Raw genomic sequence first — 17,571 nt, 5'->3', positions numbered from 1 at the left:
TTATTTAAAACAACCTATTCTGAAAAAAACTTTACCTGCATGTAAAAGTAGACCTGAAAGAGCAGCAGAAAACTTAATAGAAAAAACACTTCCCCAAAGGAATCTAGATGATCTTTTCCTCTTCTGTGTTTTGGACTGGGTGCCCAGGTGCTGTTTTCTGGTTACTTGTGGTGATGAAAACTCAAATTACGCGTTGATTTTGATAATCCCAAATCTAAGTGCTTCTTAACAATGCAATGGCAGAAATTTAAATAAATATTTTTGAACTTTGAGGATTGTTGTGCTTTTTCAATCCCTTCAAATCTTCTCTTTTAAAAAATAAACATAAAAACAAACAAACAAACAAATTAAAAGAACAATATTTAAATGCGTAGCAAAAGTTCTGTGGTGGTACAAAGGGAATGAGAACAACATGCGAGAGAAGAAAATAAAAGAGGAAGTTGGAACAACATTAAAAAGTTGATTAGTATATTTTTTATTTCAGCTATTGAAAAAAAAACCAGAACACAAACCCAAAACATTTTCATTTTGAAAAAAAAGACAGATAAATAAGGAAACATTACTTAAAGTCAGCTTGAAAAAAACCTAAGTAGTTACAGTGTTTATCATAATGGGAAATGTTTAAGAATGCACCTTATCAAATCTAAATTATTTTTAGTGCCCTGCTGTAGTGATAATTAATGAGGAAATTTTCAAAGCTTCAAACCAAATTTAGTGATGGGATCCAGTTGATTATTTGTGCACAGCTACACATCATTTGTACTTGAGGGACATTCGATGGATTTAATGTATTATTTGTCCAAAGCAGAGGCCTAAAATGGCACTGATGAATCAGGTCACAGAAACTGTGATTTTTCTCCATTGGGTTTAAGTGAGACTCAAGATGATAAGTTTGTCTTTAGAGGTTTTCACTGTAAAATTAGACAGACGAATCCCATCTTTTGCTGCCTTTAGCACCTCATGTGCTAAATCCTTCATGAACATTAAATAAATCTGTTCAAAAGAAGACTTGCGGTACTTACAGTATTGTCTTTCGCACAAAACTGGCAAGTACAGTAATTATGATTTTAAAGTGATCGCAATTTTGTACAGGCCAAGGACTTAGCAGCTTGCTTAGAATGACTATGCAGCTAGATCTTTATAACAATCATCTGAAATTTGTACAAATTTGGATGCATTCTTTAACTATTGTCACTTTAACATTTTTGTTGCAATTAAAAAATGGAGGAGAGCAGGGGAAAAGAAACTTAATGGTTACAAATCCCTCCTCTTTTTTTCCAGCTATCTGTATGAACCAGGAAATCTGTCTGAAAAGAGACAGAAAAACGAGTTATTCAGTCCAGGATGACTAGTAAAACTCATTCCACATCTCCAACAGAAAGCATCCTTTCCAGCCAGTTGAAAGTGGGCAGATTCATCAAGTTCCCGTTCCTCATGCTCTTTCTTACAAACAAATGCATCTCCAGGAACCCAGGGAGTTGACAAACTTATGTAAAGAAAATGACTTGGAGAATTAACCCGTGGTTCCTGGGACTTCGTTACTGGCAGGAGAACTGGAATCTTTTGATTGCACCACTATTAATCAATTTAACAGCAATACAGTCATGCACTTGGTTATGAGGTCACCTTGGGTTACTAGCTGAAGCACGGAATGACCTCAGACCTTACTAAACCGCTAAGGGGATTTTGGACAACATACTTACATGTTTTCATTATGTTTTGGAGAAGCCCAAGGAGGGGCAGGTGGGGGGTGGGGGGGAAGGTTTGCTGTGTGCATTTTTGATTGGTTTTCTCTTATCCAAATTTGGTTAAACACCTGTTGTGCAACTAAATAGTTTTCTCATAACTAAAAGAAATGTGACATTTCTTTTCTTTTTCTGGAAAACTGGAAAGGAATGACTTGGAGAACAGAAAGCCAGCGGCATAGATCTTACCCCTTCCCATATCACAACGGGTGTAATGCTCCTTGATGCTCATATGAACTTACAACTGTTGAGTTTAATTTTAGATGTTCATTTGTATTGGGTCAGTTCATGCATAAATGCTGTGACAGAGTCCTGGCAAATTAGCTGATCTCCTGGTTGTTGTGCTGGATTAATTATAGCCTAAGATTTTTTAACCGGTTATAAACGCAATTTGGATTTCAATGCCCTCATTTTCTGGATGTTAGCTTTCTTAGCTCATTTTAATAAATTCTTTAAGGTGGTTTTATAGGTCTTTGTTTTATTTTATAAATGTGCTAATAGCATTTAGAATGGTATGTATTATTCTTTTAACCATGCTAAGATCTAACCTTACAGGTTTGTTTAGTTTGTTTTTAAAAGAAACAAAAGAATCTAACTGAAATCATTGTGAGGGTTTTTTCTTTTTTTGATAAATATTCTGGGGTACATTCTTTTATAAGGAAATGTTTTCTAATCCTCTATCACTTCCATAAAGTGAAATTTCCCTAGAAGAAGGTAGCAGGAAAGAAACAAGACTCTCAGATAAATTGGGAAAGATCTTTACCTGAAATACATAATCATAGGACTTATTTACACTGTTGGAAGAAAGTTGACGTTATGGTCCATTTTGACTTTTCCTAGTAGTTTTCCCTGTAACTAACTTTACAGGGAGCCAAGAGAAAGATTTCTCAATCTGTTTTAAGACAGATCAATGGGGGGGGGGGGGAAGAAAAAAATAAAAAAGCATGAACTAATTTCTGCAATACTGACTCAATGTTTTCCATTTACAACTGAATAAAACTTGAACTAAGCTTTAACGCTTTCTGTATCAGTTTATATTCCATCATTTGTTTTATTTGCTCTGTTGTGGTTTTCAAAGCAAAGAAAGAAAGTAAATACTGTGTTTTTGTATAGGTAAGTCCTAGAATCCAGATCTTAATGTCAGCATTTCTATCAATTTTTCTTGCATCTACTACGGGCTCCTATAAGCCTTGTCAGATTGCTCTGAGAACTACACGCTTTGTAAGACAGTGCCTTGCCCTGACGTAACAGTGGAGTGCAAGCATACAAAAACTGGCTGTATCTGTCAGAGCAACCAGGGCCAGGATCCTCTCTCCAACACGGGATGCTAAAGTAAGTACAGAAGGAAAAAGTAGAAGAAACTCAGACAGTATAGAGTTACTTTTCCCCACCACACCCTTTCAGCAATTGACTTTATAGACTTCCTCAGAAAACCGTGTTTAAGTCTCTGCTGGATTTCTCCCCTGTGATGTGGCCTAACCCTGTTTCACTGTGTTTCTGTTTTTCCTTTCAGAACATCTGGAAGCAACGAGTTGCTTACTTTTTTCAGAGGAGTGTGAAAAAGGACTGCCTTTTGCCTCCTGATCACACCGGCCACCACTAACAGGCTAGTGCTGATGTGCCAAGAAGGATTTGAGAATCCACTTGATTTATACCCCCGTCTGTAATCTTGATCCACCTCTGCTTCCTTGGCCTTGAATCAAAGTGCATTTCATTGGCATTTACACTGGGATTTTTGAGCAAGTTGAAAACTATGAACTAGATATCTTGGATTTTAATAGATGTTTTTATTAAAAAAGAAAAAAAGACAATTCCAGCTGCTTAATAAGGGACACAATTTTGGCAAAGAAGCGTGACCAAAATAAGCATTATTAGATAAGTTTAGAAAACTTTTGTCAACTAAATCTGAGGAAATTAAGAGGTATTAGCTTTACAACGTAAGACTTGGATTTGTCTACAGAGTGCTCTTGCTTCCCAGGCCCCCTTTCACATGAACTCACAGAGGTGTTTAACCAACATATCAGTTCAAACTAAATACCACCTGAAGCTATGCCTGTGTCTCACACTAAGGCCAATGCTTTGCTGGAGCTTCTCAGAAAGGATGTCCCCAGGGAAACACCCAGCCCTCTCTCAAACGAGAGGTTTCTCCCAGGAGAAACATGGGATTCACACGATGAAACCTGAGCGTCCATGAAGATGTAGTTATACGTGAACCTCTGTTTTGTCTTTATGTTTGGAGGATACCAAAGCAATCTAATCAAGGTAATTTGGGGTACAATTCACCTCTTTACAAAATCTGTATTTAAAGTTTTTCAGACCTGCTCAGTGACAGGGGCTTGTTTTCTCCAGGACCTGTAAGGAAGCTCAGGTGTCCTAGCCCCACTGTAAGTACCCACCCAGGATTTTTGCCTGGATTATGACCCCAGTTGACTATTTGGATCCAGCAGCTCCTCCCCTCTTCTGTCCCTCTCCTTTCATCCATCATCTAGCACCAGCATTTTCACAGTAATTCTGGATGATTTGTGCACAGGTCTGCAGCAAAAGCAGAGTGATCCCTCCTCCGCCCCTTTTTTCCAGGCTCCTTCCAGCAAAGAGATGATAAGGGTATGGAAGAACCCAAAGCCACACGCCAGGAACCATATAATTGCTGCTTTGTCACAAAAACTGGACAACCAGTTCCATTCCCTCTTTGTAGTCCTCTTCCATACTTGCTCCTCTGTGAAGCTCCTCAGGAGGTCCTTCTCCAGAAGACTTGTTCACAGCTCTTCCTTTATTCCCTGACTCTATTTCACCATGGGAAGAAGAGTAATTTCATGTATAGCCCTTTTTTCCCAGCAAGCTTTCTGCTAAGCGGCTTTTATCCTTCAGGTAATGATCCCTGACACAATCTCTGGTGCAAACAGCAGTGGGGTCATGCCAGAAGAAACCTGCCACAGGGTTACCAGAACTCAGTACTGTGACCTGGGATTTAAAGACTCAGCTTCATAATGCCTAGTGCTTGATTAGTTTTTTAAAGAGCCGTGCACTTGGTTCAGTACACAAAATAGATGTCCGGCATTTATCTGACCAAAAACTTCAGGGGAAGAAAAAAATCTGATTCAAATCATCCTGGAGAAATGCACTGTAACATCATACAGTAATATTTTATGTAGTAAAACTACTGTAACTAGAGACTGAATTTGCTATCAGTTGGGGGTTCCTTACCATTTTTTTTCCACATTTTTAATCAAAAGACCTAGACGTACAACTCCATATTAAAATCTAGCCCCTGCAGATATTTTCTTGATTAAGTAAAGGCATTTTTAGCTCAGCACTTGGCAAAAGAAAAATCATCTCAAACTATCGATCACAGAAAGCTTAACAGGTTAGAAAAACGTTTGGACAAAGGGAGAAGGCAATAATAATAAATTGCATCTGGGTTGATAACCTCCTTGCCAACATCTTCAGCCAGCTGGAATCGGAAATGGCAATGATATGAAGCTCTGTATACACAGCAGCTACTAAAACTTAAAACAAAAATAATGTACATACATACATACATAAAGCAAAAATAATGTAAATACTGAAAATATGACTTTGTGATCAGTGTACTTTTTTTTTTTAGAAAGCAGAATCTAATAAGTGCCTGTAAAATGCTTTTTTCTCTAGGAAAAGCTAATGCTGTTGCTCATGATATGTGAAACAGTGCCACACCAGGTCATGGCTAAGGGGTCCCATTGGAGATGGCAGGCCATCCAGTGGAAACATTCCCAGTGGCAGGTAACAGCTGCCAAACGTCTCCTGGAAGGGCCTTTTCTCCAGGGAAAAGCTCCTTTAGCAGGGCCCGGCAGTGCTGCGCAGAGCTGCAATCTCCCCGCTCATCTTCCAGGCACGGAGAAAGGTGAGTGGGACGTGAGTTGTGTGAGTCTCACGCTCAGTGTAGGAGACCTGGCAGCTCCAGGCTACTCAAGCAAAGGACACTGCGCTGGCACGCTATCACTTATGCGCCAGGTCAGTGACACTGCAGCACTAATCAGTGCAACCCTGACGTCAATGGGATTTAAACACGTTGTAAACGGCTGCGCGGTTTCATTTAAGCTCCACGCTGAAACCTTGTAAAGCTCTTTCATCAAGGCATGTTTATTATCTGCCAAAAACTGAAAAAAAAAGGAAGAAAACTAGTTAATAGAACAGTGGAGTAACGTCCTAGAGGATGTCTCCCCTTCCACTCGCTAGCCATGGGAGAAACACCTTTTTCCCACCCATTTGTTGATCCATCTTGCTGTGCCTGTCATCCACCAGTTCGAGCAAAGCTGGAACCAGCTGGGATCTGTTCACCACCGTGTGCCGCTGCAGTTTCACGCTCGCGGTTCAAGCCAAGCACACAGGCTTAAGTGTTTTCCCTCAAGAGTGGCTGCGACCTCTGACGCTTGATCTTACGTGCTGGACAATCGCAGCTGCCATTCACCTTGGATATAGCAATGGATTCCTAACAACTGTTAGGAAGAAGCCTTTTCATGGTGGAAAGGGATCCCCAGCTAGTTCAGACTCTTGGAAGGTGGTATAGCCCACTGCTTTAGGGAACCTAGCCACAAGAAAGATAATTCCAGAACGGATGTAATTTTTAGGCCATGTTTTTTTCTGGGTAATGAGTTTTTTTAAATTAATTTAATGGATTAATTGAAAATGTTTAGTTCAAAAAGTTCCTTTTCCTTTCATAAGCAGTTTAATGAAACAGCAGAAGTAACCCACTGCACAGGTTATGTTCTGTATGTACATCCATAAAGATGTAACTAGCACTGATGTACAAGATAACAGAAACTGCATCTTAAATCCAAGGGTTTAGTGAGAAGTTTCGTAACTTCCACACATGCTCAAATGCTTTTTTTTTCCCCGCTCCTTCAATATAAAGCTACTTATCTCCAGATGCGTCAGACCATTACTGCTACACAGAAGCAAGTGCACTGCCATTTCAATAGGCAAGTGTGCAAAAATACGTTTGGCACGGCTGTTCTAAATGCATTAAATTTTAAAACCAACTTACTCGTGATGCACTGCCACTACTGCCAGGAACGACTGACCTCTGAGGTGAAAACTCCTGGTCTAATTTTAAGGTCAGTGCCTTTTTGCATTTTAAATCCCATTTTGTTTAATTGAAAACATGCCCCTGTTCAGCTAAATCAACACTCCAAAACGGACCAACATACAAAGATAAATAATAATAAATTATTATCATCATTACTATTATACTGGTTTTGTGGGGGTAATTATATCATGCCTGTTCTCATAATGCTATCTGATCAAAAATGACCCTGAGGTGACCAAGAATAATGTTGACTGCTTCTCTAACACTGATTAGGAAGCCTGGAAGAGGGTGTGGATAAGGATTGCCTAAGCAGGACTTATACACTGAAACAGAGATAGTGTTAGTGTGGGCGTTGTGTCCTGCGGGCTGCATTTGGCCTGCTAGAGCAATTCCTGCAGCTCTGCCTGGATCTTCTGTCTGCATCTTCTTCAGCACGTGCCCACAAACGCATCTGCCACAAGACCTGAAGTTTTGCACCCCCAGCTGCATGAAAAAGCAGAGGCCGGTCCTACGCCAGGAATGCACACGCTTATCTACGTACAAGATGGACAGGGACATCACCGAAATCGCACTTTTTACACCACGGCAATCATTGCGCCTGAAGGGACATCCTCCCAGCCACGTGGAGGGACCAGGATGGAGGCCTGCTGGATGTCTCTGTAGGACAGACTACAGTTGGGATTCATCTTGCCCAGCCAACACTTCCATCTGATCTGGTCACCCTTGGCTCCCTTTATACTTCACAGAGATATAATTAACACTGTGAAGGGAGTTTAAGTTGTAGAACACCTCATCTTCAAGGAGATGGTCGAGAGAGATCTGCTGAATAGCTCAATAGCCGTTACATCCAAAAACTAAACGTCATCGAGTTGTTTGCGTAACTTCAAGACAAGGGGTGCTGTAAGGGAGGCTTTGAAAGATCAATACGGCACCTTTAAAGATGTTTGCAGGCAGCTCCTCCTGTATTACGGACAGCATGGCAGAAACTGCATGTGCACTCTCTAAAAATACAGAAAGCAGTAGACGGAAACAGGCACAGAAAGCAAGGAGCCTCATGATACTAAATTAAACATAATACTAAGACCATGCCATCATGGATATGAATACGAAATTCTCAGTTTCTTTCTGAATTATACATGACTTTGATCATAACCAAACACCTCTAAAAAATCAGATCAATTCAAGTTAGCACAGGAGAATGGGAACGGTGAAACAAACAGATATTTAAAAAGACTCTTTTAAGAAGAACAGTGTATTCTTCCACATTTTCTGCCTCAGCCAGGGTTTAAAGAGAAAATATGTATCGCTTTTTGTCTGGAGAACACACAGTACTTTACAAAACTTTGGCTTAATCTTTAACTCCTCTAAGTCAGCATTGCTCCCCTCATAACAAGTGCTTGTAATGTTAATTGACACCAGCTGAAAATCCAGTCCTTTGGGTATAGCTCCTCTGAGATTCATTCTGCCTTTACGGTTCAAAACCAAGCAGGTTAGAATGGTATGTTGATTTTTCCACAGAAAACACTGATTTTGGTAAAAATTCATTCAGCTGAAAAATTAAAGCTTGTGGCTAAAGCCTGAAAATACACATTTGGAAAATGTGTAGCGGTTTCTCATTGGACTGTAATACCGATATTTTCTGTACCCACTCACTTCCCTGGACAGCAAATACCTTATAGTTTTGCCTCCCTGAGAACATCATGAGACCACTTGGCACTGCGGCATCATGGGAAATGTAGTCTAAACTGGAAAATTTGGCCCAGACCAGGGAAGGGGGACCCGAGGTACCAAAAGTACAACTCCCACAAGGTCCTACTGTGCTTTGTCCTTGGGAACATTTCTGGTCTTTAGGTATTTCCTTTTACTGCGAATATTGAAATATGCCATGGAAAGCAAACACTTTTTGGAAGGATAAAATGTTCTTTTGCCAAGAATCTTAATATTCTATCAGAAAGCGGTTTGAGTGGAAACATTTAAACCAAGCTCCACAGAAGCTTTTTGAAGATAGTGCTGATGGTATTGAGTTGTCTTCCATGAAATAACTGTGATAAAAGGTGTGGTGATAGAAGATGCCTCTACTTCAGATAGCATAATTTTATCATCTATTATATTACAGATCAGAAGCTGAAAACTGAAGAGGTTTGTTTAATTTTCCTTTCTAGAGTCATATCTGCAAAGGGAGGACAACCTCCTCCACTTTTACTTCTGTGTACAGGTTAGGACGTTGGGTATATTAATGATGGACAAATGTGGTCAATCTGTCCTTCCCTCCGGGCTCGGCCATTAAATGCAGACAGTGCAAGTAATTTGACTGGCAGCACTGCTGAAAATGCACAGCACCTCCTATGCCCTTCTTCGCTCTGCTCAAACTTATGATTGACTTCAGGTGTTTCTCAGATTAAATTATGTTAGACATCACAATCGTCATTATAGAAGCAACTGTGTTGCTTTAGAAAAAAAAAAAAAAGCAGTGGATTTTACTTCCTTTGTGGAGCTCCGTGTCATTTCCTTAATATAAAGAAATAATGATCATGTCACTATGAAGCAACAGCACTGAAAAATCACCTTTCCTATATTTACCTCAGTGTTCTTTCAAAGTGGAGGATGAGAAATGAGATGCAGCATCATGATTTCACACCGACAGCAAAAAGGGATGCTGCTTGCAGTTGCTGAAAGGGGTGCTTGAACGTAATTCATGACATACAAAGTAGACAAACCTTTTGTAAAAGAACAGCTCAAACATGCTTGCCTATACTGCAATGCAGTGGATACTGCGCTGATCACAAATTCAGTCGTCTTTGGGAATTTTATGTCTGCAAAGACCAGGACCAGGGTTTCCAGCATCACCCAGAAAATGGTGTTTCCACCCTAACGATACCTTCTGGGGCTACTTTACATGGTTCAGGCGAATAGAGGCCTAACTGAAACATAGATCCTCTCACTGCTTGGGCTTCCCATGTTCTCCAGGTGTTTTCCAGCCAAAATGAGATTACAGTGTCATGACAGGACATGATGTTTTGGCCGTTAAGTCTCCCTCCTTAGATGCTGGCACACTACGACACGTGAATTCTGCACTGGGCGATTGAATCACTCTGTGTTCAGCGGGGACCTCTGTAAGCCAGGTTCAAGTATGGATATATTAATTCCTCATTTTCTCATAAAGACATCCACTGATGGAAACCCCACATCCTTTCCAGGAAACTCGTTCTAATCTCTCCCACTCTTCAGCAGCAGAAAGATCCCCATGGTATCTCATGACAGCACAATATTCTCAAAGTGCCTGTGTCTGGAAGAGCTCTGTGAACAAGGGTGTGTTTCTTGGATGCTTCCTGTGTCTAAGAGACAGAGAGAGGAGTATTTTTATCACAGCTTTTAAGTATTCCCTTGTTTCCAGTCCATACAGGATTCCTGGATATGCAGAGTATCTTCCACTTATCTGGAAAACCACCCACAAACCCAAAAAGCATTAATTAATTTCTACTTCTCATAACAGTCACCTAACTTGATTAAGGGTGACCACACTTTAGTCAGGCCCTCTCTGGTTGCTTTTTAGTCTGGCAGCGACATGATTCTTGGTGAATCACAGCACAGAAAGCAGCCGATATGGATGGGCTGTATCATTCCAGAACTACTCGAAAGCTTGCTGAATAGAGATGGACCACAGCCATGAAGTTATAAAACAAAAGATTACTTCTTCCAGGAAATATCCCAAGACAGAACACACTGATCAGTCAGCACTTTCACTACGATCTGAGGAAGAACTAGTTGGTTTTTCCCAGTTTCCCTTCGACATTCACAGAAGTTACAATTAGCTGACAAGTTTCAGGCTAAGGGATGAGGTCATGAACATGTATTGGGTTTACATGGCAAAGTTTGGGGCGGGGGGACATAGGGTCAGGGGTGGTGTGTGTGAAGGCTGCCAGAAGCTTCCCCCATGTCTGATAGAGCCAATGTGTGCTGGCTGTAAGACGGACCCACCACTGGCCAAGGCCAAGCCCATCAGTGACAGGGTAGTGCCTATGGAATAACATGTTTGAGAAGGGAAAAAAAAACCCAAACCAGCCCAATTACAACTGGAAAGGGGATTGAGAATACATGAGAGGAACAGCCCAGCAGACACCAAGGTCAGTGAAGAAGGACAGGGAGGAGGTGCTTCAGGTGCTGGAGCAGAGATTCTCTTGCAGCCCATGATGAAGACCATGGTGAGGCAGGCTGTCCACCTGCAGCCCATGGAGGTTAACAGTGCAGCAGATATCCACCTGCAGCCCATGGAGGTTAACAGTGCAGCAGATATCCACCTGCAGCCCATGGAGGACCCCACGCCAGAGCAGGTGGACGCCCAAAGGAGGCTGTGACCCTGTGGGAAGCCCACTCTGGACCGGGCTCCTGCCAGGACCTGTGGACCCCTGGAGAGAGGAGCCCACGCTGGAGCAGGTTTGCTGGCAGGGCTTGTGACCCCGTGGGGGACCCACACTGGAGCAGCCTGTTCCTGAAGGACTGCACCTCACGGAAGGGACCCATGCTGGGGCAGGTCATGAAGAACTGCAGCCTGTGGGAAGGACCCATGCTGGAGAATTTCGTGGAAGTCTGTCTCCTGTGGGAGGGACCCTGCGCTGGAGCAGGGGAAGAGTGTGAGGAGTCCTCCCTCTGAGGAGGAAGGAGCAGCAGAAATGTGTGGTAAAATGACAGTAACCCCCATTCCCTGTCCCCCTGTGCCACTGATGGGGAGGAGGTAGAGAAAATTGGGAGTAAAGCTGAGCCTGGGAAGAGGGGAGGGGTGGGGGGAAGTACTTTTTAAGATTTGGCTTTATTTCTCCTTATCCTACTCTGATTTGATTGGTAATAAATTAAACTGATTTCCCCAAGTCGAGTCTCTTTTGCCCGTGACGGTAATTGGTGAGTGATGCTTCCCTGTCCTTATCTCAACCCATGGGCTTTTAGATATATCTTCTCTTCACTGTCCAGCTGAGGAGGGGGAGTGATAGAGCAGCTTTGGTGGGCACCTGGTGTCCAGCCAGGGTCAACCCACCACAACATCCTGTAAAGCTCTGTCTTGCAGTTGTATCAGAGACATGGACAGGCAAGTTGAGCTTCTTGGAGATGCCCAGCACCTGCCTCCTGTAGGTTTCAAAAGAAGCTACACCATCTCTGACTGTCAGGGCTCTGACAGCAGCACCCCACCGGTGTCCCTGGTTGTCAGGATATGGCTCCCTCTCCCATGCCCAACTGGGTTATTTTCTTCCGACCTCTCATTTCCTTGATTGGAGGAGAAGACGTCAGATTTTTGGGTGGGGAAGGGAGTTAATGTTAAGCAAACCTAATCGACTGTATAAACCTTGCTCCATGGGTTCAAAGAGCATGTCAGGGAGTGTTTGGGACACAGTGATATCTCCAGGACAGACGCAGGTGGGACTGGTGTACTGCTTACAAAGGTAAAACACATCCTGGCCTTGGCAGTGCCTGCCAAAGTCACATCATAGGAAATGGATTTTCTGCTGGTGCTTGGAACCCAGGCCATTTTCCTTTTTAATCCCTTGATGACAAATATATTTCTAGACTTCCCTAATTGTGCCTGTCAGCTCTATTCATTATATTTCTAAGGTGTGTCTGAACAGTGGGATCATTATTGCACTTTTAGTTATTGCTGGGAAACTTTTTCTTTGTGGGACAAGGCAACTTTTGGTTCTCCCTTTCCATGTAGATACAGTAGACATGCTGGCTACATTTGGGAGAGACTGGATGTACAGCACACAAGTTCCCAATCCAAGGCCAGAAATGCAAGCCCTCAATTTCTTGCACGTTAAGTATGAGAAAAAAACATTCTTGCTGGGGTGTGTTGTGAGCCTAAGGGCTTTCTGCAATGAAATGTGAATTCTTACTAGCAATGGAGTACAGAAAGGACTAATAGGACTCCCTGGAAATGGAAAGGTGAGTGTCTGGAATGATACAGGAATTTTTGTCTTGGGTAATAGACCAACGCTGCTGAGAGGCAGTCTGGGGTTTGTTCATGAGTAATTTAGAGCACTGAAGAGGAAAGCATAATAATACATCAGTCTAAACTGGTCATAAGTTGATGTAGGCTGTAAGCTAAGAAAAGCTTCCTAATAACAAGAGTGAGCTTCTGGAAGAACCTCTTACAGTAATGAGGGAAAACAAGCTAAACGAGGAAAAGGTGGATGATGATGTGTTGCTTTAACAGAGGTCTAGGATTTCCATTTTAATTCTGTGGTCCTATCAGGAGAACCTTCAGCTCACCCTCATATGACCACTTCAGAGTGCGAGACAACTCATTATTAGATACAACTGATAAAATATAACAGCAACCAAAAGACAGCACATTAATAAAAAAGCATGATTCTGCTAACTCTGACCACAGACCTGGCTTGTCATATGGACTTGGCTGAAGATTCCTGCTGGGGAGGCCACTGGCTCTCCTGCCCCCACTATCGTGCTTGGTTTCCCATTTGTGCAGGGAGCAGCTGGCCCTCGTTGGGCCCTGACAGCAGGATACCCGAGTCTGTTGGAGTTGTTGGGTTCTGTTAAAAAAAGATGATCTGGAAAATGTAACATCTATTAGCAGGACACGGTTAAAGCAAAATATTTTCAATTTACTCCACCTGCAGTTCCCCCTAGGACCAGGAACACGTCAGCCCAGGAGCCAGCTCCTGAAATCCTTACTCAGATTTGCAAATCACTCCAGACCAAGCATCTCTGACTAACTCTTTGGGAAACTTCTCTTTCTCCATGCTGGAGTCTGATTTGGACGTTGGTCTCTGTTCCCTGTTAGTGTGGCAGTATGATACCCAAAACTGCTGCTTTGTCTGCCATCCATGAGGCTTTTCTGATCGTCCACCAGATCTTTTTATCTGCAGTGGTGTCAAGGTTTGGCGATTCTGATTCCAGAGTTTGTTTAGTTTAGGAAGAGGGTTGAAGCACGCACATAGAAGAGTAGTAATTTTTTTTTTTTCAGTTAACAGTATGGGAGAAATCTAAGCCAGCCTCAAAATATCATTTGCTTGGAGTGTTGGCACTAATGGTTGTCTTCTGGCAGAACAGGTCTGTGCTCACATTACCAATAGAGGGTGGTCGGGGATCTTACGGTGCATCTTCATCCTCATCCAAACTTAGCTCCAGTCAGGCAGAGGCCCCTTTGAACCGAGAGGTGAAATTAGTTTAGTCTTGTAATTTTACAGAGGAGATTAGAGGAGCTTTACTGGTACCTCACTGAGCACCTCAAGGAGGTTACTGGGTAAGGCTCCATGCCTTACGCTAATCAGGACATCAGACTCAGTGACCACAATAGACTGAAAAAAGGTATCTGGGGGCTTCATATGCAATTACAAACTATACCAAGCAACTTAGTCTTTCGATTCCTCTCTGCATTTATCAAGTTTCATTTAAGACCATTAAGGACTCTTGCCCCCTCTGTTACCACTAGGGAATCTTTCCAAAACATTTCTCTTCTCATGTATGTAAACCTTCTTCTCATTTCTTACCTAAAATTTGTTATGTTCTATGAATTTCTTCATACATTTGCACCACCAACATCTTGCAGTATACAGATTTCTGTCTTCCTATATTGCATCTCTCAGGTACTTCCAGGCTAAGCAAGAATAGGTACTGTAGTTTCCTCATCTGTAATACGCTCTAAATTTCCCTGATCAGTCTTATAGACTTTATTGCTTTTATTGTAGTCTGAATGGAATCTTTTTGAACAGACACGATCAGAATTATATTTGTTACTTCAAAGAATAAGAATTTGGTACAATTTTACCTGTCTCTGACACATTGCTTTTAAATGAGCCCTGTCTGTTGCATGATCCAGCCTTATAAATGAGTTTTCCTTTTTCCTGCCTATGTTGGTTACATCACATTCATTCTGCAATTGGCAACTACATCCATGTTCTTATCCTTCTCAGGTGCTTTAAATGATTGAGCTACAACCCTGCCACAGAGCAATCCAATCTGATGATAGAAATATGAAGTCACTAGCTTTCCTTAGTGTTTCCCATCAAGCCCTAAACCAAACCTTTTTAAGATATGTCACAAAAAGCTCACAAATTGGTTGCTTCTCATTTAAAAAGTAATGCCATTTGGATGCTTTCTATGCTCAGCAATTTTAATGTGTCCGTAGTTCACCCATAAATGTGATCCCTTTTGGAGTCCTTCTGGTGCATGTGATGATTCTGCAGTGGTCCCCAATCAGAGAGCTCTCTTGATTCTACAGTGCTCCTGTGGACTAATTCTTTACGGCTTGCTGGATGAAAGCAATTAAGTACACAGGAAAAAAAATAAACTCTGCTTTGCGGAGCGTATGATTCAAGCTGATGAGAACTAAAAGGAGGATCAAGAATTGGGAGATGCAAGGATACTTCTACTTACAGGTGTTGTGAATAGGTTAAATGCTAGGAAAGATAAATAAAACAGAGCAGTCCATAATAAACTACCAAAGAAGAAAACACTTGCCCAAAGGACCTCTTATTTCTACATTTAGCCTTAATTAGGTAGGCGGACATATACATGTCATAGAATCATAGAATCGTTAAGGTTGGAAAAGACCTCCAGGATCATCAAGTCCAACCATCAACCCAACACCTCCAGGCCTCCTAAACCATGTCCCCAAGTGCCACGTCTGCACGTCTTTTAAATACCTCCAGGGACGGTGACTCCCCCACCTCTATGGGCAGCCTGTACCAGTGCCTGAGCACTCTGTCAGTGAAGAAAGTTTTCCTAATATCCAATCTAAATTAATAATTTTTTTGAGGCAAGATGCAATGCTTCCTCAAGAAACTCAGTTAATTTTGTGACTATAGTATTTGTATATTTCTGTCAGTGGCACAAACAAAATATGAACAAACAAATAATAATTCAGCACCTTGTCAAAATAAAAAACTGTTATACCTGGAGAGGCGTAATAGATATTTGATGTTGGAGCTTACAGAGTTTCTAAGACAAACTGGTTTGGGATGATTTCTTTTGGGAATAACACAGGTATGTTCAATCTGATGGGTAATGTAACTCAACATCCGCCTGGCAATAACAACTCCCTGCAGGGGAAATTGAGTGTAGCAAAGGCATAACAGCACTTTGTCTTTCTCTCTTCTCCTTGTGGACATGTTCTGATATACCTTCAGTGAGAAGCATGCTCTGTACAAGGAGGGCAGGTATTCCCTCTGGATATGATGGAAGCCCTCTAGCAGGTCAGCTGGAGTTTATTTCCCAAGCCAGCAGAACCCAACAGATCAGAAAAGACACTAAGGATTCACCAAAAGGTTTGTCAAGCATTGGGACAGGCTGCCCAGGGAAGTGGTTGAGTCACCATCCCCGGGGGTATTTAAGACATGTAGACGTGACTTTTAGGAACATGGTTTAGTGGTGGGCTTGGCAGTGTTAGATTTATGGTTGGACTCAGTGATCTCAAAGGTCTTTTCTATGATTTCTATGATTTCTGAGATTCTTTGATTCTAAGTCTGTAAATATGTTTACAGCCTTTAATGTCTTATTTGCTGCCTAGGTCTGTTTTGTCATTCCCTTGTATTTTTAATGCTAAATGCAAAGGAACAGAAGACACAAGGATCTGCGAGAGGGAGTCCTTGTGATGGACCCTTCAACACCTGAGTAGGTTTTTTTCTCGATTGGATGCACTTACCTTAGTTTCTGACCTCTGTCATTTAGATGTCTAAACCACCGCCAGTCATCTTAACTCCTATTTAAAATCATTGGAGAGAAAAAGGCACTTCTAGAGAGCAACTTGTTGAATTTGTGGTGGAATTGCTCTCTGGAAGTGCCCTTTTTGCTTCCCTTCATTGACTTTACAGGAGGTTTTGGGGTAAATGGCTCAGACTTGATATATCCCACTTTAAAACTCCTAAACTAGACCAGATTAACCCCTGCCAGGAAGTGCATGCCCTGAATTGTGGGTTCTGTGCTACTTTATGGTAGCAACCTCAAAGCCTCCTGATTGCACCATGCTCACAGAGGGGAAAAGGGCTGTGGCACTTGTCTCACTGTAAGAGGGTGTGAGGTGGGACTCCCTCATGTGAGCCTCCTGCTGAGTGTGTTCTTCTTTCAAAAGCACAGCATTTTTTCCTCCCAGAAGGCATGGTTAAATAAAACTAATAGATTTAAACCCCCTGTAGTTGGCCACTGTGATTTCTCTGACTACAACGGAATTTTTGAAAGCAGGAGGGGAAGAAAAAAAAGGATGAGAGAGAGATTTGAGAAGAGTGGCTGCTTGTTTTTACTTCTCCTGAATTATGGCTCATTTCCTTTGAAGTTCTGCTGACTCTGTACCGCAGTGTGTTACAGTGAATTAATCCATCTTCTCCTTGCCTGCTATGAAGGTGCACTTCACTCTTCCTTGCTTTCTTCACAACCCCACCCCAAACTCACCCACCACCTCCTCTCTGACTTGCCCTGCTTCATGTGAGAGTAGAAAGCCATTTCAGCCCTTAGCCAAGAAGTGACTCTGGACTTGGCAAGATGGATGGACTGGTTTGCATTAAAAAAAAAAGAAAAGAAAAATAAGAGGGAGTAGGGGGAAAGGCAGGTGTGTTCTCTACTTTACGGGAAACTCGCAGAGCTTTCCAGAGGAGATAGTCAGGGGACACTTTGCCATTTAAACTGACAGTTCTATAGCAAAGACCCTGGAAAAAAAGTACAGTGATAAACTGCTCAGGATTTTATAGGCCTTTAGATACAAAAACAAAACAAAAACCCCAGCAACCCTCCATTGGTTAACATCACAGCTGATGTGACTTA

Source organism: Phalacrocorax aristotelis, chromosome 2, assembly GCF_949628215.1.
Source record: "Phalacrocorax aristotelis chromosome 2, bGulAri2.1, whole genome shotgun sequence".
In the NCBI taxonomy this organism is placed as follows: domain Eukaryota; kingdom Metazoa; phylum Chordata; class Aves; order Suliformes; family Phalacrocoracidae; genus Phalacrocorax; species Phalacrocorax aristotelis.
Note: the sequence above shows the minus strand (reverse complement) of the source record.